This window comes from Balaenoptera borealis (genome assembly GCF_965194805.1).
Source record: "Balaenoptera borealis genome assembly, chromosome: 7".
NCBI lineage: Eukaryota > Metazoa > Chordata > Mammalia > Artiodactyla > Balaenopteridae > Balaenoptera > Balaenoptera borealis.
In genome coordinates, this window is record NC_138864.1 from 26737565 (window position 1) to 26762175 (window position 24611).

General features: G+C 38.5%; 2 long non-coding RNA genes across 2 annotated transcripts in view; both read left to right on the forward strand.

The window, feature by feature from the left end:
* LOC309632179 overlaps nt 1-24611 on the forward strand; it is a 499606-nt gene that overhangs the window by 390507 nt on the left and 84488 nt on the right. The gene's annotated exons all lie outside the window — the stretch shown is intronic.
* LOC309632185 lies at nt 342-23812 on the forward strand. Its single transcript, XR_014246779.1, has 2 exons — nt 342-394; nt 7472-23812. It is a non-coding gene; the product is annotated as an uncharacterized lncRNA (long non-coding RNA).

The following is a 24611-nucleotide window of genomic DNA, read 5'->3' on the forward strand; positions in this document are numbered from 1 at the left end:
GGCACCAGATGTGTGTAAAAGTTCCCTTCTGGAAGGGACTGACACTCTGAAGCATGGCAGACAGAGAGAGCAAAGATGGTGCCAGCCACTGTGTGTTCTGGAGAGTGTTCCAGCAGGCTGCTAGACATGTGTGTTAAGTTAGATGCCTGTCGCCCAGGCTGTTGCTTTATGGTTGCAATAGGCTGTGTCTGCACTGAGCCCCGGGGCAGGTGAGTCAGAGTGTGCGAGCCCTGTAAGGGCCACTTCTCAGCTTGCTACAGCCTTGTGGGTCTCTTGAGCACAAGCCCCATTCGTTTCCAAAGCTAGATATTTTAGGGGCTCATCTCTCAGGTCCAGGTCTTAAAAGTTAGGGTGCCCAATGTGGGGTTCAAACCCTTCACTTCTCAGGAAGAAGGTCCACATTTTTTTTTTTTAAACATCTTTATTGAAGTATAATTGCCTTACAATGGTGTGTTAGCTTCTGCTTTATAACAAAGTGAATCAGTTATACATATACAATATGTTCCCATTTCTCTTCCCTCTTGCATCTCCCTCCTTCCCACCCTCCCCATCCCACCCCTCTAGGTGGTCACAAAGCACCGAGCTGATCTCCCTGTGCTATGCGGCTGCTTCCCACTAGCTATCTATTTTACATTTGGTAGTGTATATATATCCATGACACTCTCTTACCCTGTCACATCTCACCCCACCCCCTCCCCATATCCTCAAGTCCATTCTCTAGTAGGTCTGTGTCTTTATTCCCGTCTTGCCACTAGGTTCTTCATGGCCTTTTTTTTTTTTTTCCTTAGATTCCGTATATATGTGTTAGCATACTGTATTTGTTTTTCTCTTTCTGACTTACTTCACTCTGTATGACAGACTCTAACTCCATCCACCTCATTACAAATACCTCCATTTCATTTCTTTTTATGGCTGAGTAATATTCCATTGTATATATGTGCCACATCTTCTTTATCCATTCATGTGTCGATGGACACTTAGGTTGCTTCCATGTCCTGGCTATTGTAAATAGAGCTGCAATGAACATTGTGGTACATGACACTTTTTGACCTATGGTTTTCTCAGGGTATATGCCCAGTAGTGGGATTGCTGGGTCGTATGGTAGTTCTATTTTTAGTTTTTTAAGGAACCTCCATACTGTTCTCCATAGTGGCTGTATCAATTTACATTCCCACCAACAGTGCAAGAGTGTTCCCTTTCCTCCACACCCTCTCCAGCATTTATTGTTTCTAGATTTTTTGATGATGGCCATTCTGACCAGTGTGAGATGATATCTCATTGTAGTTTTGATTTGCATTTCTCTAATGATTAATGATGTTGAGCATTCTTTCATGTGTCTGTAGCCCATCTGTATATCTTCTTTGGAGAAATGTCTATTTAGGTCTTCTGCCCATTTTTGGATTGGGTTGTTCGTTTTTTTGTTATTGAGCTGCATGAGCTGCTTGTAAATCTTGGAGATTAATCCTTTGTCAGTTGCTTCATTTGCAAATATTTTCTCCCATTCTGATGGTTGTCTTTTGGTCTTGTTTATGGTTTCCTTTGCTGTGCAAAAGCTTTTAAGTTTCATTAGGTCCCATTTGTTTATTTGTGTTCTTATTTCCATTTCTCTGGGAGCTGGGTCAAAAAGAATCTTGCTGTGATGTATGTCATAGAGTGTTCTGCCTATGTTTTCCTCTAAGAGTTTGATAGTGTCTGGCCTTACACTTAGGTCTTTAATCCATTTTGAGTTTATTTTTGTGCATGGTGTCAGGGAGTGTTCTAATTTCATACTTTTACATGTACCTCTCCAATTTTCCCAGCACCACTTATTGAAGAGGCTGTCTTTTCTCCACTGTATATGCTTGCCTCCTTTATCAAAGATAAGGTGACCATATGTGTGTGGGTTTACCTCTGGGCTTTCTATCCTGTTCCATTGATCTATATTTCTGTTTTTGTGCCAGTACCAAACTGTCTTGATTACTGAAGCTTTGTAGTATAGTCTGAAGTCAGGGAGCCTGATTCCGCCAGCTCCATTTTTCGTTCTCAAGATTGCTTTGGCTATTCGGGGTCTTTTGTGTTTCCATACAAATTGTGAAATTTTTTGTTCTAGTTCTGTGAAAAATGCCAGTGGTAGTTTGATAGGGATTGCATTGAATCTGTAGATTGCTTTGGGTAGTAGAGTCATTTTCACAATGTTGATTCTTCCAATCCAGGAACATGGTATATCTCTCCATCTATTTGTATCATCTTTAATTTCTTTCATCAGTGTCTTATAATTTTCTGCATACAGGTCTTTTGTCTCCTTAGGTAGGTTTATTCCTAGATATTTTATTCTTTTTGTTGCAATGGTAAACGGGAGTGTTTTCTTAATTTCACTTTCAGATTTTTCGTCATTAGTGTATAGAAATGCAAGAGATTTCTGTGCATTAATTTTGTATCCTGCTACTTTACCAAATTCATTGATTAGCTCTAGGAGTTTTCTGGTAGCATCTTTAGGATTCTCTATGTATAGTATCATGTCATCTGCAAATAGTGACAGCTTTGCTTCTTCTTTTCTGATTTGGATTCCTTTTATTTCTTTGTCTTCTCTGATTGCTGTGGCTAACACTTCCAAAACTATGTTGAATAATAGTGGTGAGAGTGGGCAACCTTGTCTTGTTCCTGATCTTAGTGGAAATGGTTTCAGTTTTTCACCATTGAGGACAATGTTGGCTGTGGGTTTGTCATATATGGCCTTTATTATGTTGAGGAAAGTTCCCTCTCTGCCTACTTTCTGCAGGGCTTTTATCATAAATGGGTGTTGAATTTTGTCGAAAGCTTTCTCTGCATCTATTGAGATGATCATATGGTTTTTCTCCTTCAATTTGTTAATATGGTGTATCACATTGATTGATTTGCGTATATTGAAGAATCCTTGCGTTCCTGGGATAAACCCCACTTGATCATGGTGTATGATCCTTTTAATGTGCTGTTGGATTCTGTTTGCTAGTATTTTGTTGAGGATTTTTGCATCTATGTTCATCAGTGATATTGGCCTGTAGTTTTCTTTCTTTGTGACATCTTTGTCTGGTTTTGGTATCAGGGTGATGGTGGCCTCATAGAATGAGTTTGGGAGTGTTCCTCCCTCTGCAATATTTTGCAAGAGTTTGAGAAGGATAGGTGTTAGCTCTTCTCTAAATGTTTGATAGAATTCACCTGTGAAGCCATCTGGTCCTGGGCTTTTGTTTGTTGGCAGGTTTTTAATCACAGTTTCAATTTCAGTGCTTGTGATTGGTCTGTTCATATTTTCTATTTCTTCCTGGTTCAGTCTCGGCAGTTTTTGCATTTCTAAGAATCTGTCCATTTCTTCCAGGTTGTCCATTTTATTGGCATAGAGTTGCTTGTAGTAATCTCTCATGATCTTTTGTATTTCTGCAGTGTCAGTGGTTACTTCTCCTTTTTCATTTCTAATTCTATTGATTTGAGTCTTCTCCCTTTTTCTCTTGATGAGTCTGGCTAATGGTTTATCAGTTTTGTTTATCTTCTCAAAGAACCAGCTTTTAGTTTCATTGATTTTTGCTATTGTTTCCTTCATTTCTTTTTCATTTATTTCTGACCTGATCTTTATAATTTCTTTCCTTCTGCTAGCTTTGGGGTTTTTTTGTTCTTCTTTCTCTAATTGCTTTAGGTGCAAGGTTAGGTTGTTTATTCGAGATGTTTCCTGTTTCTTGAGGTAGGCTTGTATTGCTATAAACTTCCCTCTTAGCACTGCTTTTGCTGCATCCCATAGGTTTTGGGTCGTCGTATCTCCATTGTCATTTGTTTCTAGGTATTTTTTGATTTCCCCTTTGATTTCTTCAGTGATCACTTCGTTATTAAGTAGTGTATTGTGTAGCCTCCATGTGTTTGTATTTTTTACAGATCTTTTCCTGTAATTGATATCTAGTCTCATAGCGTTGTGGTTGGAAAAGATACTTGATACTATTTCAATTTTCTTAAATTTACCAAGGCTTGATTAGTGACGCAAGATATGATCTATCCTGGAGAATGTTCCATGAGCACTTGAGAAAAATGTGTATTCTGTTGTTTTTGGGTGGAATGTCCTATAAATATCAATTAAGTCCATCTTGTTTAATGTATCATTTAAAGCTTGTGTTTCCTTATTTATTTTCATTTTGGATGATCTGTCCATTGGTGTCCATTTTGGATGATTTGTCCGTTGTAAAGTCCCCTACAATTATTGTGTTACTGTCGATTTCCCCTTTTATGGCTGTTAGCATTTGCCTTATGTATTGAGGTGCTCCTATGTTGGGTGCATAAATATTTACAATTGTTATACCTTCCTCTTGGATCGATCCCTTGATCATTATATAGTGTCCTTCTTTGTCTCTTGTAATAGTCTTTATTTTAAAGTCTATTTTGTCTGATATGAGAATTGCTACTCCAGCTTTCTTTTAATTTCCATTTGCATGGAATATCTTTTTCCATCCCCTCACTTTCAGTCTGTATGTGTCTCTAGGTCTGAAGTGGGTCTCTTGTAGACAGCATATATATGGGTCTTGTTTTTGTATCCATTCAGCCAGCTTGTGTCTTTTGGTGGGAGCATTTAATCCATTTACATTCAAGGTAATTATCGATATGTATGTTCCTATTCCCATTTTCTTAAATGTTTTGGGTTTGTTATTGTAGGTGTTTTCCTTCTCTTGTGTTTCTTGCCTAGAGAAGTTCCTTTAGCATTTGTTGTAAAGCTGGTTTGGTGGTGCTGAACTCTCTCAGCTTTTGCTTGTCTGTAAAGGTTTTAATTTCTCCATCACATCTGAATGAGATCCTTGCTGGGTAGAGTAATCTTGGTTGTAGGTTTTTCTCCTTCATCACTTTAAGTATATCCTGCCACTCCCTTCTGGCTTGCAGAGTTTCTGCTGAAAGATCAGATGTTAACCTTATGGGGATTCCCTTGTGTGTTATTTGTTTTTTTTCCCTTGCTGCTTTTAATATGTTTTCTTTATATTTAATTTTTGACAGTTTGATTAATATGTGTCTTGGCGTGTTTCTCCTTGGGTTTATCCTGTATGGGACTCTCTGTGCTTCCAGGACTTGATTAACTATTTCCTTTCCCATATTCGGGAAGTTTTCAACTATAATCTCTTCAAATATTTTCTCAGTCCCTTTCTTTTTCTCTTCTTCTTCTGGGACCCCTATAATTCGAATGTTGGTGCGTTTAATGTTGTCCCAGAGGTCTCTGAGACTGTCCTCAGTTCTTTTCATTCTTTTTTCTTTATCCTGCTCTGCAGTAGTTATTTCCACCATTTTATCTTCCAGGTCACTTATCCTTTCTTCTGCCTCAGTTAGTCTGCTATTGATCCCATCTAGAGTATTTTTAATTTCATTTATTGTGTTTTTCATCGTTGCTTGGTTCCTCTTTAGTTCTTCTACGTCCTTGTTAAATGTTTCTTGCATTTTGTCTATTCTATTTCCAAGATTTTGGATCATCCTTACTATCATTATTCTGAATTCTTTTTCAGGTAGACTACCTATTTCCTCTTCATTTGTTAAGTCTAGTGTGTTTTGACCCTGCTCCTTCATCTGCTGTGTGTTTTTCTGTCGTCTCATTTTGCTTATCTTACTGTGTTTGGAGTCTCCTTATCACAGGTTGCAGGTTCGTAGTTCCCGTTGTTTTTGGTATCTGTCCCCAGTGGCTAAGGTTGGTTCAGTGGGTTGTGTAGGCTTCCTGGTGGAGGGAACTCGTGCCTGAGCTCTGGTGGATGAGGCTGGATCTTGTCTTTCTGGTGGGCACGTCCACGTCTGGTGGTGTATTTTGGGGTGTCTGTGGCCTTATTATGATTTTAGGCAGCCTCTCTGCTAATGGATGGGGCTGTGTTCCTGTCTTGCTAGTTGTTTGGCATAGGGTGTTCAGCACTGTAGCTTGCTGGTCATTGAGTGATGCTGGGTCTTGATGTTGAGATGGAGATCTCTGAGAGGTTTTTGCCGTTTGGTATTACGTGGAGCTGGGAGGTCTCTTGTGGACTAGTGTCCTGAAGTTGGCTCTCCCACCTCCGAGGTACGGCCCTGATGCCTGGCTGAAGCACCAAGAGCCTTTCGTCCACACGGCTCAGAGTAAAAGGGAGAAAAAATAGAAAGAAAGAAAGAAAGAAAGAGGCTATAATATAGTGAAGTAAAATAAAGCTATTATAAAGCAAAGCTATACAGACAAAATCTCCCCCAGAAGCATATACATATACACTCACAAAAAAAAAGGAAAAGGGGAAAAATTAATATATCCTGCTCCCAAAGTCCACCTCCTGAATTTGGGATGATTCGTTGTCTATTCAGGTATTCAACAGATGCAGGCACATCAAGTTGTTTGTGGAGTTTTAATCCGCTGCTTCTGAGGCTGCTGGGAGAGATTTCCCCTTCTCTTCCCTGTTCGCACAGCTCCCGGGGTTCAGCTTTGGATTTGGACCCGCCTCTGCGTGTAGGTCGCCTGAGGGCATCTGTTCCCTGCCCAGACAGGACGGGGTTAAAGGAGCAGCTGCTTCGGGGGCTCTGGCTCACCCAGGCCGCGGGGAGGGAGGGGTACGGAGGAGGCGGGGCGAGCCTGCGGCGTCAGAGGCCGGCGTGACGTTGCACCAGCCTGAGGTGCGCAGTGAGTTCTCCCGGGGAAGTTGTCCCTGGATCACGGGACGCTGGCATTTGCGGGCTGCAAGGGCTCCCGGGGGGGGCGGTGTGGAGAGTGACCTGTGCTTGCACACAGGCTTCTTGGAGGCGGCAGCAGCAGCCCCAGCGTCTCACGCCCGTCTCTGGGGTCCGCGCTGATAGCCGCGGCTCGCGCCAGTTTCTGGAGTTCGTTTAGGCGGCGCTCTGAATCCCCTCTCCTTGCGCGCCGCGAAACAAAGAGGCAAGAAAAAGTCTCTTGCCTCTTCGGCAGCTGCAGACTTTTTCCCGGTCTCCCTCCCAGCCAGCTGTGGCGCGCTAACCCCTTCAGGCTGTGTTCACGCCGCCAACCCCAGTCCTCTCCCTGCGATCCGACCGAAGCCCGAGCCTCAGCTCCCACCCCCGCCCGCCCCGGCGGCTGAGCAGACAAGCCTCTCGGGCTGGTCAGTGCTGGTCAGCGCCGAGCCTCCGTGCGGGAAGTGCGGGAATCTCTCTGCTTTGCCCTCCACACCCCTGTGGCTGTGCTCTCCTCCGTGGCTCCGAAGCTTCCCCCCTCTGCCACCCGCAGTCTCTGCCCGCGAAGGGGCTTCCTAGTGCGTGGAAATCTTTCCTCCTTCACAGCTCCCTCCCACTGGTGCAGGTGCCGTCCCTATTCTCTTGTCTCTGTTATTTCTTTTTTTTTCTTTTGCCCTACCCAAGTACGGGGGGAGTTTCTTGCCTTTTGGGAGGTCTGACGTTTTCTGCCAGCGTTCAGTGGGTGTTCTGTAGGAGCAGTTCCACGTGTAGATGTATTTCTACTGTATCTGTGGGAAGGAGGGTGATCTCCGCGTCTTACTCTTCCGCCATCTTCTCTCCTCCCCAGGTCCACATTTTGAGTTCCTTCCCAATTATGCATCACTGTGCTAGGGGTGGTTTTATGGTGAGATTCTGTCCTAGTCTCTCACACTGCTTTCATGTGGTTTTTTCTCATTTGTGCAACGTGTAGTTGTTGCTTAGCCAGCCTGTAGGTGTTTTTCAGAGGAAATTGTTCCATATGTGGCTGTAGTCTTGGTGTGTCTATGGGAGGAGGTGAGCTCAGGATCTTCCTACATCCCTATCGTGAACCAGAACCCGGAAGTGCTTAATCTTTACATGACTATCTAAATTCTGTATTTGAGAAGTCCAGGAAAAATTATTTATGAATTTTCAAATATTACTTATAAGATTAAGATGATTTTGAAGAGTTAAAAATTATTTTAACAATGAACAGATATAAATATGTACTTGTTTCAAAGACTATTAGCTAGGAAGATAGTGATGCCTAATTAAAAAATAAATACATTTCTACTTTTTGTAAAATTGTCATTTCTTTATACATGGTAATACAAATGTAGAAGACAAAAAAATGCCAAAAGCTCTTAAGAAATACAGATGAAAAATGAGTATTTCTGTCATTAGGAAATGTTTTCTATCATGACTTGATTCAAAGAGTGTGAACCTAGCTGTGCTCTACTTTTTTCTTCTCTAGAAGAATCATTCAGATTCTAAAGTGGTATTAAAATGGAAAAAATATGAAATATTTCTTAGAATATCTCCATCCCTTCCATCTACATTTGTATTTCCTACCATTCCTTTATATTTTCTAATGACTATAATAATAAATGTTTAATCTCAGTTTGAACTTTGGATCCTAATCTCATAAAATTTAACAGAAAGTCAGTTTTTAAGTGCAATCTTTGGGTCTTAATGATGCATACTCTCTGTTTCCCAAATTTCTACTGGCACTTTTGCCCAGCTTACCATTGATAAGGCTAAGAACCTATCTGTGGGTTGTCTATTATGTAGATAATACTTCTACCCTAAAAACAAAGAGTTTTACTGAGGATTTCTAGTTAATATTTGTTTCTAGATATACTTGAAATGTGTGGATTTCATAGAAACATAGCACAATTGCATCTCAACAGGAAATGCAGAAACACTTTGGTTTATCAAACTACCACACTATGCTCCAGAATGGTGCAGATATTCCTTCCATGGAGACCTTCCATCTTTATACTGATTTCATCTAAAAACTTATAACAAAGATCCATTTCAATATCAGTGCTTCTTTATAGATTTACCATTCAATTTTATGACCTTCAATATAAATTTTGGAGGAAGATATTGATGGAAAATATTGCTTAAATTTGAATATGATCTGTGAATTTGAGTTCCTTCCAAGAGAACAAAGAACAAAAAATAAACCAAAGATCAAAACTCAGATTAGAGTTTAGGAGCAACACATTCATCTTACATATCTTTCAGGGGAAAGGAAATATCAGTTGAGAAAATTGAAACAGCCCATGTGTAAACTGCCTGATACATTTTCCATGTCTCAAGGAGGATGACAGCACCACCTCACTTTTCAGATAGACAGTTTGGGGAGTCTTAGAGGTTTTTTTTTAAAGAAATTATTTAAAATAAAGAAGCATACCCAGTGCCCCATATATCAGATGCATTCTTGGTGGGGTTAGGTAAAAGCTTTCTGTGAATATATACTCCAATAAAACCTCAGGTCAAAGTACCGAAATAAAAACAATATAATTCTGCCCCAAACTCCTTTGCATAAATGCATATCGTAATATATGAAAGTTAACAGCATCATACTTCACAGGGAACTTTTTGTTATTGTTGTTAACGGGATTTGATTGAAATTCATGGGGGCACAGATGAATGGGGGCACTAAAAACTAAATTGAATGCATGTGCTTTTCCAGAAGCAAACTCCTCTGTGAAGCTGATGGAAAATATAATCGAATGTTATATATAAACGTGTTATAAGGGAGGATGGCAGAAATTATGACCCTGCTGGTGATGAAGCCCATTATCTTATATCATGACTGTTTCAAATATAGTAAACAATAAATTCATTATTATTACTGGACTTTAAACCCAAGCAAATCTCTAATATCGCATAGTAAAATCATACAAAAGAAATCAACCATGCTAGCTCTGGTAATACTTTTCTAATGAAATACTTTGAAATGCATACCAATCATAACGTAAACTGCATTTAAAAGGTTAGTGACTATAGCTCCTCTGAGGACAACAGTGAAGTATTACCACTATTCCCCATTTCAAAAGGGAAAATAAATTGAAGGTCATGAACCAAATTTCTTTCCAGTTTTTAGCAAAATGGATATGGAATTTAATATATAACAAAAGCTGCATAATAGTTTCACTTTCACTCTGAAGTGAGAAGTGTTCTCTGTATTCCATATTCTAATAAATTGTAATCTCCTAGAGGTGAAAAGTAAGTAATCATGTAGCTCTGTCTGGCTACCTTCAAGTAGGTGAATGTCTATACATCTCTGCTTCTCATGGCACCAGTTGGTCTGATTTGACTGGTGCTAGGCTCAATTCCTAGATGGCCTCACTTGCAAGGTGACCACGTTGATATAGTCTGTTGGCTGGAAGTTCATCTGAAGCTGTTGAAGGAGACCTTAGCTCTCCTCCATGAGATCTTTCCATGTGGCTAGGCTGGGGTTTTTACAGCATCTTGGTCTCAGAGTAGTTGAATTTCATGCATGATGGCACACTGTTCCCAAAGTACCAATGCTTCTTAAAGCTTAAGCCCAGAACTCCCAGAACTAGCAAAGTGTCCCATCATTTCTGCCATACTGTATTGTTCAGGTAACAGGTTCACATTTAAGAGGAGGAGACAACACAAGGATATAAAATGCAGGGGAACCTCATAACAGATTATCATGTACCTCAGCACACAGATGGTACTAACTGAATAATTCTTATATGAATGAATTATAGACAAACTGGAGTCAGCCATACAATCTAGTAGAAAGTATTTCTGATAGACTGTTAAGATGTGGAAAACCCATAAGCCAGGAACAATCCTGGCATGTTTGAAAAACAATAAAGAGGGCAGTAGGGATAGGATATACCTAGCAAGGGGATAGTTCTGCTGTAAGAGGTTACAAATGCAGGCAGGAGTCAAATCACATAAGGCATGGTAGGGATTTTTTAAGAATAAATCCAAAAAGAAAGCCTTAAAGATTTTTAAACTGAGGCATGACATGATTGTATTTATTTCTAGAGAACAATATGGATTCTCCATGTCAAATGAATTGGGGTTGAAGGTGTTGAGGACAAAGTGGAAGAAAGCACACCAGTCATGAAAATATTATAATGACACAAGTGAGAAATAAGGGTAGCTTAGACCAGATTAACGGTATAGATTTGGAGAAATATAGAAAGGTTTGGTTATTGTTTGGAGATTTTTCTATAGGATTTGATAATGAATTTGATGTGTGGAATAAAGAAAAACTGTCAGGCATGTAGCCTAAGTTTTTTATTGGATCATAATATCATTTACTAAATGACAAATACTCGGAGAGGGAAAAGTTAGAGATGTAGATAGATGGCTCTGTTTTGAATGTTCTGTATTTGAGATGTCTATTACATATTTAAGGAGAGATGTCAAGTAGGTAGTTAAATGTGTAAGTACTGTGGCTCAAAGGAGAGTTCAGGAATATTGATATAATTTTGAGCATTATTTGTGCATACTCAATGTTTAAAGCCGAAACAACAGTAGAATTACCTACTGTTAAGGAAAGAGCGAGAAGAGGATGCAACAGATTTTTAGAACACTCCAACATTTGGAAGTGAAGAAATGGTGGAGAAGCCTATAAAGTGAGATGGAGTGGAGGAACCAGAGAGATAAAAGAAAAACTAGGAGAGTTTTGTCACTGAAAACGAAAGAAGAGAGTTTAAATAAGACAAATATGTTCAATAGCACTTAATCCTGCTGAAATTTGATGAATATAAGGCCAGAGAACTGGACTGATGGGTCTGCAGACAAATGGAGTGGCTAGGCAGGAAACGAGTTAAAAAAGTGGAGACAGGTTATGTAGTTAACTCATTCTATATATTTTTCTATGATGGGGAGAAGAGAAATGGGAGATGTGGTCTCAAGTGAGCAACTGCCTTTAAGATCAGAACTGCTGGATCATATTTGTATATTAATGGGAATGAGAAAAGAGAGGGAAATGTTGATGGTGATAAAAAAATAGGTAACTGAAAGAGCGAAGTCCTAGAAAAGGAAAGGAGGTTAGGATTCAGAGAACAAGCATAGGTTTTAGCCTTTAATGAGCGTAAGGTCATTCTGTGATTATAGGAGAGAAGAAAAAGTTATATATAATATAGAATATATATTATATATAATTGTATATAGATGGTAAGAGAATGAAGAAGTTAGTGTTACTTACATCTGTTTTCTCAGTTAAATACAAAATTAGATTATGAATGAGAAATGAAGCAGGAGAGATTGGATAGAAAGGAGAAAGTATTAAATATTAGTGAGGGTGGGAAACCAATAGAGACCTGTAAAAAGATTGCTGGAGCATGTTGAGTGCTGTTTTGAGACTTTGAAATTAGAGTTTCCAGTCATGTAAGTTGGGTGACTTTCTCTAATAAATTTCAGCAGCTCTCAAGGTGGATAATTCTTCTCCACGGAGAATCAGCCCACCCAGGACTACACTGTGATAGAAGTAAGGCCAATGTGAGTCTGAGCTCAACTGTTTGGTATTGTTTTTGGTGGTAGTGCATTGCTGGAGGGTTTTTCTAGGTCTGTTTCAAAGGATAGATATTATTAAATCAACAGTTGGTGTATCCCCTGACTTCAGCTAGCTGGGAACATTAAGCAAGCAAAAGTCAGGGAAATGAATCCATGAGGTCAAATGCTAGAAGAGTAGCTGAGAATAGACCAACAATTAGAAGAATAACATAGGGAAACAAAAACAACTATCTGAAACATAATTGCCAAGGCTGAGAGATGAAACAGATTGTCTGCAGACCATTTCAGCAATGTAATTTCCAAAGGAATCCTGAACTGTGCCTGTGTATCCCTGCAGTGTTCAGTAGGGAATTTGTGTCTAAGGGGGCTGTCTATTCATCCAACTTCGTGAGACTGTCTTAAAAATTATATTTAACTCCACAGAAGAAAGTCTTGTTGTTTATAAAATAGAATATTCTATTATGCATATGATACTTTGGATTACACTTGACCCTTCAACAACTCCGGGGTTAGGGGCACCAAACCTCCCCGCAGTCGAAAATCCGATATAACTGACAGTTGGCCCTCTGTATTTGCAGTATTGCATCCATGGATTCGACCAACCTAGGATCATGTAGCACTGTAGTATTTATTACTGAAAAAAATCCTCATATAACTGAGCCTGTGCAGTTCAAACACATGTTGTTCAAAGTTCGACCGTACATATAAAAAGGCTAAAATATTTTTTAACACCACCGTTTTTACTGTATCACAAATCCAAAATACCCCTATTTTCCTTAAATTTTATTACTTTTCTCATTTAATAACAAAATATTCCTTCTAATATTAGTATATTTCATATATATTAAATACTAAATATTTTCCACCACTTTCATTCAAAGGCTTATAGATGTATAATCTACCTGAAATTTATAGTATGGTGTGAGGTAGAAATGTTCCTCTACATATAATTAATTTCCCAAGAATTTTTATTCAAATGCCCACATTTGAATAAATGTGCCCACATTCTAAAAAATATAAACCCGGGCAAAAATACAGATGTAAGAAGGGAAAGTATAAAGAACAATGTGGGACTTCCCTGGTGGTCCAGTGGTTAAGACTTCACCTTCCAATGTAGGAGGTGCGAGTTTGATCCCTGGTTGGGGAGCTAAGATCCCACATGCCTCATGGCCAAAGAACCAAAACATAAAACAGAAGCAATAGTGCAACAAATTCAGTGAAGACTTTAAAAAATGGTCCACATCAAAAAAAAAAAATCTTTAAAGAACAATGTATTACTTCATTTGTGAAGGAAAACTAATTTGACTTGTATAATGAATAAATACCAGCAGTTAGGACACTTTCAGAGGATTTTTTAAATTAAAAAAATTTCAAACTGACTTCTTCATTTTTTTATTTTTTAGGTCTTCAAATATGTATGCTAAAAATTGTAGCATGTCTTGAGGCAATGCTTGGCTAAAAAATTTCTAATTTTAATGTTATCTATATTAGCATAGTTCAGTGTTTAAAATATTTTTAGGTGTAGAATATGAAGACAAAATAATGTTCACCAGGAGTATAAATCTTAGAGATTATATTATCTCTATAATTATATTAAAATTAAATATTTAAATATTAAAATAATATTATCTTTGCATTCCCAAGACTGTTCTCTTAGGTGGTTCAGTAGCTCTATCAGAGTGAGTGAAGTGAGAAGTGATTTTTTTAAAGAAAAAAATATAATGAGAAATATTGAGATGAGATTCAACTGCTGACATGAAAAATGGAATAATGCAGGAGGACAAAAAAGTATGAGTCTGGCTCTTTTCAGACTTTTGGCTCTTCTCAGTCTAGAGACTGAACTATCATGATCTCGATGGACATTTTTAAATATCAAAAAGGGATGAATACAGAAGAATGGATAAAGAAGATGTGGTACATATATATGCAATGGAATATTACTCAGCCATAAAAAGAAACAAAATTGTGCAATCTGCAAGAGATGTGGATGGACCTAGAGACTGTCATACAGAGTAAAGTAAGTCAGAAAGAGAAAAACAAATATCATATAATATCACTTATATGTGGAATCTAGAAAAATGATACAGATGAACTTATTTGCAAAGCAGAAATAGAGACACAGACGTAGAGAACGGATGTATGGATACCAGGAGTGGAAAGGGGGGAGGGATGAATTGGGAGATTGGGATTGACCTATGTTATACACTACTATGTATAAAATAGATAACTAATGAGAACCTACTGTATAGCACAGGGAATGCTACTCAATGCTCTGTGATAACCTAAATGGGAAGGACATCTAAAAAAAAAGGGAATATATGTATACATATAGCTGACTCACTTTGCTGTACAGCAGAAACTAACACAACGTTGTAAAGCAACTGTACACCAATAAAAATTAATTAAAAAAAGGATGAATAATGTGACAAGAGGAATTTGATATAAAATGATAGATATTAAAGATAGAGAATGAAACAGAACAAATATTAAAAATTATAATCCATGAAAAATTCCATTTAAAAAATTTGAAACTAAATATTGAAAGATACATTATGTATTTTGGAAAATAGACCCAAAATAGCCAAGATAGTAGTGTTCTATAAATCTATTGTATTGCAAGAAAAAGAAAATAAACTCTTGGGCACCTAAGCAAAAAGACCCAAGTCACATATAATGGTAAGAAAATATGACTTTCAGCTGCACATTATACCAAAAGATAAAACAACAATATATTTAAGAAATTCACAAAAAGATAAAAATGTTAGCCAAGAATTTTATATCCAGACAAACATAGCCTCAAAAATAAAGATTGTTGGCTAACAGGAAGAAGCAAGAACTCAGAGTAGTTCTATGAGCCCTTCTTAAGGAACTTACTAGAGAACATGACTCAAACAACCAACATGATTAGTGATAAGTACTGCCATTAAGCAAAAATTTATATTTACCTGACAATGTAAGATTAAACGTTATAAGGGAGGCAGTATAGAATTTAAGGACTATACACCATAACAATGTAGATATAGTATATTAAAATAGGCTTGGCCAATTGTCATATATATATATATATATATATAGCTTGTGTATAAATTGCTATTTTACTTCCAAGCTGTTGATCCTACACCTCAGCCGTGTTGCCACCAGGGGGTGGTAGTGTGCTGCCATCTCTGGATTGTAAAGACCACCTGAGTGTCCCTGAGTTTCAAAATGGTGATGTGAAACTCTCCCACAAGATAAGACTTACAGTCTTTTCTTTAAATATAAAAAGATATTTTCTTAAACAAACATAAAATGTATAATTCTTTAGGACATTTTAAATTACATTTCTATCATCCATTTTCTCTCTCTCTTTTTTTTTTAATCTTTATTGGAGTGTAATTGCTTCACAATACTGTGTTAGTTTCTGTTGTAGAACAAAGTGAATCAGCCATATGCATACATATATCCCCATATCCCCTTGCTCTTGAGCCTCCCTATCCCACCTCTCTAGGTCATCGCAAAGCATGGAGCTGATCTCCCTGTGCTATGCAGCTGCTTCCCACTAGCTAACTATTTTACATTCGGTAGTATGCATCAGTGCCATTTTTTTTTTTTTTTTTTACATTCCATTTATATGTGCTAGCATATGGTATTTGTTTTTCTCTTTCTGACTTACTTCACTCTGTATGACAGACTCTAGGTCCATCCACCTCACTACAAATAACTCAATTTTGTTTCTTTTTATGGCTGAGTAATATTCCATTGTATATATGTGCCACATCTTCTTTATCCATTCATCTGTCGATGGACACTTAGGTTGCTTCCATGTCCTGGCTATTGTAAATAGTGCTGCAATGAACATTGTGGTACATGGCTCTTTTTGAATTATGGTTTTCTCAGGGTATATGCCCAGTAGTGAGATTGCTGGGTCATATGGTAATTCTATTTTTAGTTTTTTAAGGAACCTCCATACTGTTCTCCATAGTGGCTGTATCAATTTACATTCCCACCAACAGTGCAAGAGGGTTCCCTTTTCTCTACACCCTCTCCAGCATTTATTGTTTGTAGATTTTTTGATGATGGCCATTCTGACCATTGTGAGGTGATACCTCATTGTAGTTTTGATTTTCATTTCTCTAATGATTAGTGATGTTGAGCAGCTTTTCATGTGTTTGTTGGCAATCTGTATATCTTCTTTGGAGAAATGTCTATTTAGGTCTTCTGCCCATTTTTGGATTGGGTTGTTTGTTTTTTTGATTTTGAGATGCATGAGCTGCTTGTAAATTTTGGAGATTAATCCTTTGTCAGTTGCTTCATTTGCAAATATTTTCTCCCATTCTGAGGGTTGTCTTTTCATCTTGTTTATGGTTTCCTTTGCTGTGCAAAAGCTTTTAAGTTTCATTAGGTCCCATTTGTTTATTTTTGCTTTTATTGCCATTTCTCTAGGAGGTGGGTCAAGAAGGATCTTGCTGTGATTTATGTCATAGAGTGTTCTGCCTATGTTTTCCTCTAAGAGTTTTATAGTGTCTGGCCTTACATTTAGGTCTTTAATCCATTTTGAATTTGTTTTTGTGTATGGTGTTAAGAAGTGTTCTAATTTCAATCTTTTACATGTAGCTGTCCAGTTTTTCCAGCACCATTTATTGAAGAGGCTGTCTTTTCTCCATTGTATATTGTTGCCTCCTTTATCAAAGATAAGGTGACCATATGTGTGTGGGTTTATCTCTGGGCTTTCTATCCTGTTCCATTGACCTATATTTCTGTTTTTGTGCCAGTACCATACTGACTTGATTACTGTAGCTTTGTAGTATAGTCTGAAGTCCAGGAGCCCAATTCCTTCAGCTCTGTTTTTCTTTCTCAAGATTGCTTTGGCTATTCAGGGTCTTTTTTGTTTCCATACAAATTATGAAATATTATGATCTAGTTCTGTGAAAAATGCCATTGGTAGTTTGATAGGGATTGCATTGAATCTGCTTTGGGTAGTATAGTCATTTTCACAATGTTGATTCTTCCAATCCAAGGACATGGTATATCTCTCCATCTGTTTGTATTATCTTTAATTTTTTTTATCAGTGTCTTATAGTTTTCTGCATACAGGTCTTTGTCTCCTTAGGTAGGTTTATACCTAGGTATTTTTTTCTTTTTGTTGCAGTGGTAAATGGGAGTGTTTCCTTTTTTTAAACAATAAATCATTGTTTATTTATTTATTTATTTATTTTTGGCTGTGTTGGGTCTTCATTTCTGGGCGAGGGCTTTCTCTAGTTGCAGCGAGCGGGGGCCACTCTTCATCGCGGTGCATGGGCCTCTCACTATCGCAGCCTCTCTTGTTGCGGAGCACAGGCTCCAGACGCGCAGGCTTAGTAGTTCTGGCTCATGGGCCTAGTTGCTCCACGGCATGTGGGATCTTCCCAGACCAGGACTCGAACCTGTGTCCCCTACACTGGCAGGCAGATTCTCAACCACTGCGCCACTGGGGAAGCCCAGGAGTGTTTCCTTAATTTCTCTTTCAGATTTTTCATCATTAGTGTATAGGAATGCAAGAGATTTCTGTGCATTATTTTTGTATCCTGCTACTTTACCAAATTCATTGATTAGCTCTAGTAGTTTTCTGGTAGCATCTTTAGGATTCTGTATGTATACTATCATGTCATCTGCAAACAGTGACAGCTTTAATTCTTCTTTTCCGATTTGGATTCCTTTTATTTCTTTTTCTTCTCTGATTGCTGTGGCTAAAACTTCTAAAACTATGTTGAATAATAGTGGTGAGAGTGGGCAACCTTGTCTTGTTCCTGATCTTAGAGGAAATGTTTTCAGTATTTCACCATTGAGAATGATGTTAGCTGTGGGTTTGTCATATATGGCCTTTATTATGTTGAGGTAAGTTCCTTCTATGCCTACTTTCTGGAGGGTTTTTATCATAAATGGAATGGGTGTTGAATGTTGTCGAAAGCTTTTTCTGCATCTATTGAGATTATCATATGGTTTCTATCCTTCAGTTTGTTAATATGGTGTGTCACATTGATTGATTTGCGTATATTGAAGAATCCTTGCATTCCAGGGATAAACCCCACTTGATCATGGTGTATGATCCTTTTAATGTGCTGTTGGATTCTGTTTGCTAGTATTTTGTTGAGGATTTTTGCATCTATGTTCATCACTGATATTGGTCTATAGTTTTCTTTCTTTTTTTAAAGTCTTTATTGAATTTGTTACAATATTGCCTCTGTTTTATGTTTTGATTTTTTGGCCATGAGGCATGTGGATCTTAGCTCCCTAACCAGGGATTGAACCCGCACCGCTGCGTTGGAAGGCGAAGTCTTAACCACTGGAATGCCAGGGAACTCCCTGTAGTTTTCTTTTTTTTGACATCTTTGTCTGGTTTTGGTATCAGGGTGATGCTGGCCTCGTAGAATGAGTTTGGGAGTGTTACTCCCTCTGCTATATTTTGGAAGAGTTTGAGAAGGATAGGTGTTAGTTTGATAGAATTCACCTTTGAAGCCATCTGGTCCTGGGCTTTTGTTTGTTGGAAGATTTTTAATCACAGTTTCAATTTCAGTGCTTGTGATTGGTCTGTTTATGTTTTCTATTTCTTCCTGGTTCAGTCTCAGAAGGTTGTGGTTTTCTAAGAATTTGTCCATTTCTTCCAGGTTGTCCATTTTATTGGCATATAGTTGCTTGTAGTAATCTCTCATGATCCTGTATTTCCACAGTGTCAGTTGTTACTTCTTTTTCATTTCTAATTCTGTTGATTTGAGTCTTCTCCCTTTTTTTCTTGATGAGTCTGGCTAGTGGTTTTTCGATTTTGTTTACCTTCTCAAAAAACCAGCTTTTAGTTTTATTGATCTTTGCTATTGTTTCCTTCATTTCTTTTTCATTTATTTCTGATCTGATCTTTATGGTTTCTTTCCTTCTGCTAACTTTGGGTTTTTTTTTTTTTTTTTCTTTCTCTAATTGCTTTAGGTGTAAGGTTAGGTTGTTTATTTGAGATTTTTCTTTGTTTCTTTAGGTAGGCTTGTATTGCTATAAACTTCCCTCTTAGAATTGCTTTTGTTGCATCCCATAGGTTTTGGGTCGTCGTGTTTTCATTGTCAATTGTTTCTAGGTATTTTTGATTTCTTCAGTGATCTCTTGGTTATTTAGTTGCGTACTGTTTAGCCTCCATGTGTTTGTATTTTTTACAGATTTTTTCCTGTAATATCTAGTCTCATAGAGTTGTGGTCAGAAAAGACACTTGATACGATTTCAATTTTATTAAATGTACCAAGGCTTGATCTGTGACCCCAGATATGATCTATCCTGGAGAATGTTCCATGAGCACTTGAGAAGAAAGTGTATTCTGTTGTTTTTGGATGGAATGTCCTATAAATATCAACTATGTCCATCTTATTTAATGTGTCATTTAAAGCTTTTGTTTCCTTATTTATTTTCATTTTGGATGATCTGTCCTTTGGTGAAAGTGGGGTGTTAAAGTCCCCTCCTATTATAGTGTTACTGTCGATTTCCCCTTTTATGGCTGTTAGCATTTGTCTTATGTATTGAGGTGCTCCTATGTTGGGTGCATAAATATTTACCATTGTTATATCTTCTTCTTGGATTGATCCCTTGACCATTATGTAGTGTCCTTCTTTGTGTCTTGTAACAGTCTTTATTTTAAAGTCCACTTTGTCTGATATGAGAATTGCTCCTCCAGCTTTCTTTTGATTTCCATTTGCATGTTATATCTTTTTCCATCCTCTCACTTTCAGTCTGTATGTGTCCCTATGTCTGAAGTGGGTCTCTTGTAGACAGCATATTTATGGGTCTTTTTTTTGTATCCAATCAGCCAGCCTATGTCTTTTGGTTGGAGCATTTAATCCATTTACATTTAAGGTAATTATAGATATGTATGTTCCTATTACCATTTTCTTAATTGTTTTGGGTTTGTTATTGTAGGTCTTTTCCTTGTCTTGTGTTTCCTGCCTAGAGAAGTTCCTTTAGCATTTGTTGTAAAGCTGGTTTGATGGTGCTGAATTCTCTTAGCTTTTGCTTGTCTGTAAAGGTTAATTTCTGTGTCGAATCTGAATGAGATTCTTGCTGGCTAGAGTAATCTTGGTTGTAGGTTTTTCTCTTTCATCTCTTTAAATATGTCCTGCCACTCCCTTCTGGCTTGCAGAGTTTCTGCTGAAACATTAGCTGTTAAACTTATGGGGATTCCCTTGTATGTTATTTGTTGCTTTTCTCTTGCTGCTTTTAATAGTTTTTATTTGTATTCATTTTTTGATAGCTTGATTAACATGTGTCTTGGCATGTTTCTCCTTGGGTTTATCCTGTGTAGGACTCTGTGCTCCTGGACTTGATTGACTATTTCCTTTCCCATGTTAGGGAAGTTTTGAACTGTAATTTCTTCAAATATTTCTCAGACTCTTTTTTTTCTCTTCTTCTTCTGGGACCCCTATAATTCGAATATTGGTGCGTTTAATGTTGTCCCAGAGGTCTCTGAGACTGTCCTTAATTCCTTTCATTCTTTTTTCTTTATTCTGCTTTGTGGTAGTCATTTCCACTATTTTATCTTCCAGGTCACTTATCTGTTCTTCTGCCTTAGTTATTCTGCTATTAATTCCTTCTAGAGAATTTTTAATTTCATTTATTGTGTTGTTCATCATTGTTTGTTTGCTCTTTAGTTCTTCTCAGCCCTTGTTAAACGTTTCTTGTATTTTCTCCATTCTATTTCCAAGTTTTGGATCACCTTTACTATCATTACTCTGAATTCTTTTTCAGGTACACTGCCTATTTCCCCTTCATTTGTTTGGTCTGGTGGGTTTTTACCTTGCTGCTTCATCTGCTGTGTGTTTGTCTGTCTTCTCATTTTACTTAACTTACTGTGTTTGGGGTCTCCTTTTCTCAGACTGCAGGTTCATAGTTCCCATTGTTTTTGGTGTCTGCTGCCAGTGGGTGAGGTTGGTTCAGTGGCTTGTATCGTCTTCCTGGTGCAGCGGACTCGTGCCTGTGTTCTGGTGGGTGGGGCTGGATCTTGTCTTTCTGGTGGCTAGGGCTGTGTCCGGTGGTGTGTTCTGGGATGTCTGTGAACTTAGTATGATTTTAGGCAGCCTCTCTGCTAATGGGTGAGGTTGTGTTCCTGTCTTGCTAGTTGTTTGGCATGGGGCATCCAGCACTGGAACTTGCTGTCCTTTGGGTGAGCTGGGTCTTAGCATTGAGATGTAGGTCTCTGGGAGAGCCCTTACTGGTTGATATTACATGGGGCTGGGAGGTCTCTGGTGGTCCAATGTCCTGAACTCGGCTCTCCCACCTCAGAGGCTCAGGCCTGACACCAGACCAGAGCAGCAAGACCCTGTCAACCACACGGCACGTTAAGAAAAAACAAACAAACATAAAAAACTGCCTCCCATGAACCCCTTCTCAGAAAGTTACTGGAGGATACACTCTACCAAAATGAGGAAATAAGTGAAGAAAGAAGATGACATGAGATCCGACAGGGGACCTGGTACAAGTGAGAGGCCAAGGGTCTCTTAGGACACAGTGAAGAGTGATTGAGTGTGGTCTCTGTGCAGCAGGCAGAGAGGTCAGCAGGCCCGCTTGGAGTTGGTCAGAAACTTCATAACCAACTTCTTCTGGAAGACATTGATCAACTGCATGAGATCAAACGAGATATCAGCAGTGTAAATCAGGGAATGGAAATCCTCCCAGAGCCAAAATTCTATGGAAAGATGGAGTTCTAAGCATCTTCATCTCCTCCTGCGTGAAGTCTGCCATCCATGCCTTTTGGTCTTGGAGAGTCTCCTAGGGGAGGAGGGTGCTGCTACAGCTCACCCTGGGGACATAGACACTGGCAACGGCCATTCCTAGGACTATTTATTTATTTATATTGTATTTTTGGCTGCGTTGGGTCTTCGTTGCTGAGCATGGGCTTTCTCTTGCTGTGGTGAGCTGGGGCTACTCTTCGTTGTGGTACGTGGGCTTCTCATTGCGGTGGCTTCTCTTTCTGCAGAGCACGGGCTCTAGGTGCACAGGCTTCAGAAGTTGTGGCACATGTGCTCAGTAGTTGTGGCGCACAGGCTTTGTTGCTCCACGGCATGTAGGATCTTCCCGGAGCAGGGCTCAAACTCATGTCCCCCTGCAACAGCAGGTGGATTCTTAACCACTGTGCCACCAAAGATGTCCCCATTTACTTCTTAAATTATGAGGATTGTCCTAAAATTCCTGAGTCACTCCTCCACATTCCTCATTATATTATTGTAAATGGACTCAACAAAAATCTTGCTCATTGTGGATTTCATAAAGAGAGGCTATGGGTTCAAACACCAGACGATACATATTTAGTCAATGAACAGGTAAAAGGCCATTTGGTCCTTATTGGATAAGTAATCACCTTGGGTTGAGATACAGAAAAACATGGAGTTAATTACAGTGCTAAGAATAAGATTGTAAAAGCTCAAAACCTGCATTTTGTTTCTAGGTATTAGTATTTCTCAAGAAAAAAGAAGTTTGTTTTAAAAGCAGAATTTTTTTCTGACAATAAGTATAGGAGTAGTGAGAGAAATAAGGAGTATCGTGGAAGATATGTTCAAGGACTTGCTTAGGATAAATATTTCTATCTGGTTGGCCAGCCTAGACATAAATAAAAGAGAAAAGGAGATATGCATGTCCCTACGTACCATTAAAGATGGAGCTAGGAAAAAGGCATGTATCATGGGGAGTGAACAGACCACTGTTTGTGGGAAGACATCAGAGTCTAAGCTTGCATGACTCCAGAGGCAGTCCAAATAAAAGAAGCTAATGAAGACAACCTTTAAAGTACCAGAGAGGTCCTGGGAAAACTCCCTTGGATAAGTAGGATAGATAACTAGTTTCATAAAATCGGGACATATTTTAGAAATAAAGTCTTCAACAATAGACATAGAATATTTTTACTTCATTTACTAAGTTTCAAATCAACAGAGCTATTGCACAAAGTGAGGTAAGGGGGTAGTCTACGGTGTTACAGTGTCAGGTTTCTAAAAGAAGGTACAAGGAGGATATAGAAGTAATTATGGGAAGTCCTGGAAGGCACTTCCACATTTTGAACAGGCTTGATTAAATGTTGGTCTGATGGGAGCTCTTTCTGAATGGATACTACTTGAGGAGGTGAGGGTGTCATCATTTGTTCAATTGATGGGTGCTTTTTGTTGGGACAGAGTTTATTGAATTCATATATATTGCTATGGAAAACACCCAACACTAAATCTGGGAGAACATTTTAGGGAAACTAATGTCAGATACTAAAAGCAAGAAAGCAAAAAACAAAAAAAGGCAAATGCAGCAGAATAGTAGCCCTACTTGATAATGAGGTAATGATGATAGAAACGGAACAGTTAGGGAAGCAGTTTATGAAAAGAGTAGTGAAAAGCAGAAGAAAGAAACAAGATTGGCATATCGATTGCTGTAGGAAAAAATTGTGATAGAAAAGGATATTTCTCCTGTCACTGAAGTAGCATTAGCTCCTGAAGGATTGAAAAGTTAAAAGCCAAGGCAGCTAGTTCCAGATTACCTTAGGATATTGCAGTCTCTATAGATTCCAATCTTTTCACACCTTCTCCAAAATACCATAAAGATTAACAGAGAAGTTAACTTAAAACACCAATAATTTACACTTACAGCATAACCAGGGAACAGAGAATAAGTACCAATTTATGAGTAAAAGGGGGGAAATAAACAACTGAGACTAGAGTTGATCTAGAGCCCACACTTGTATTTCAGTCTGGAGGGAGCTGCACAGAAGTGTGGGATAGTGGGAAGTAGTGTTGAAATCTAGGAAACATTATCAAGGGTTCACGTCCATAAATAGAAAACCCCATCCTCAGTGGAAAACTACAGACAGCAGTTCTTAGGCTTGTAAGATCACAGCTAAGGCAACAGGAACAAAGAGAAGGGGCTTAGAAAGGCAGCTTCAGGGAAGTGTCTTGGAAGAGAGTTTTTTAAGGATAGGGATGACTTGCAGCTTCTCTGGGTAACTCTAAGCTTGTCTCCAGAGTTGCTTGGAAGTCTAGTATTAACCTTTGGCCCAGGAGAGAATGAAGTAGACTAGCTATTGAGTTCTAATGTGGTGTGTAAAGTCTGAAATCATCCTGGAGATATGCTGTGCTAGCTTGTTATCTACACTGGTTAGTGAAAATGTATGGATTGATAGTTACACGTGGTTTAATGAGTTATAAAGCCTAGTTTTCGCGATATGACCAGCAGGTATAAAAGACTCCTTAGTAAAACTGTGTCTTGGCTCCAGTGAATCCACAGTATCTTCTGTGTATAAACCAAAGATGAAGCGTGTCCTGTGTGACTGAGATAGGACCCCAGAAGGCTGCACCTTATACATCTGGGGCCTCTCCATGAATGCCTGCATGTTCTCTCTCCTGCTGAATGTGTCCTTCACCTGTATAAAAGCTTTATATGACTATACCCTGTGGAGTTCCATGAGGTGTTTCAGTTATCTGATATTGTGTTGTTTT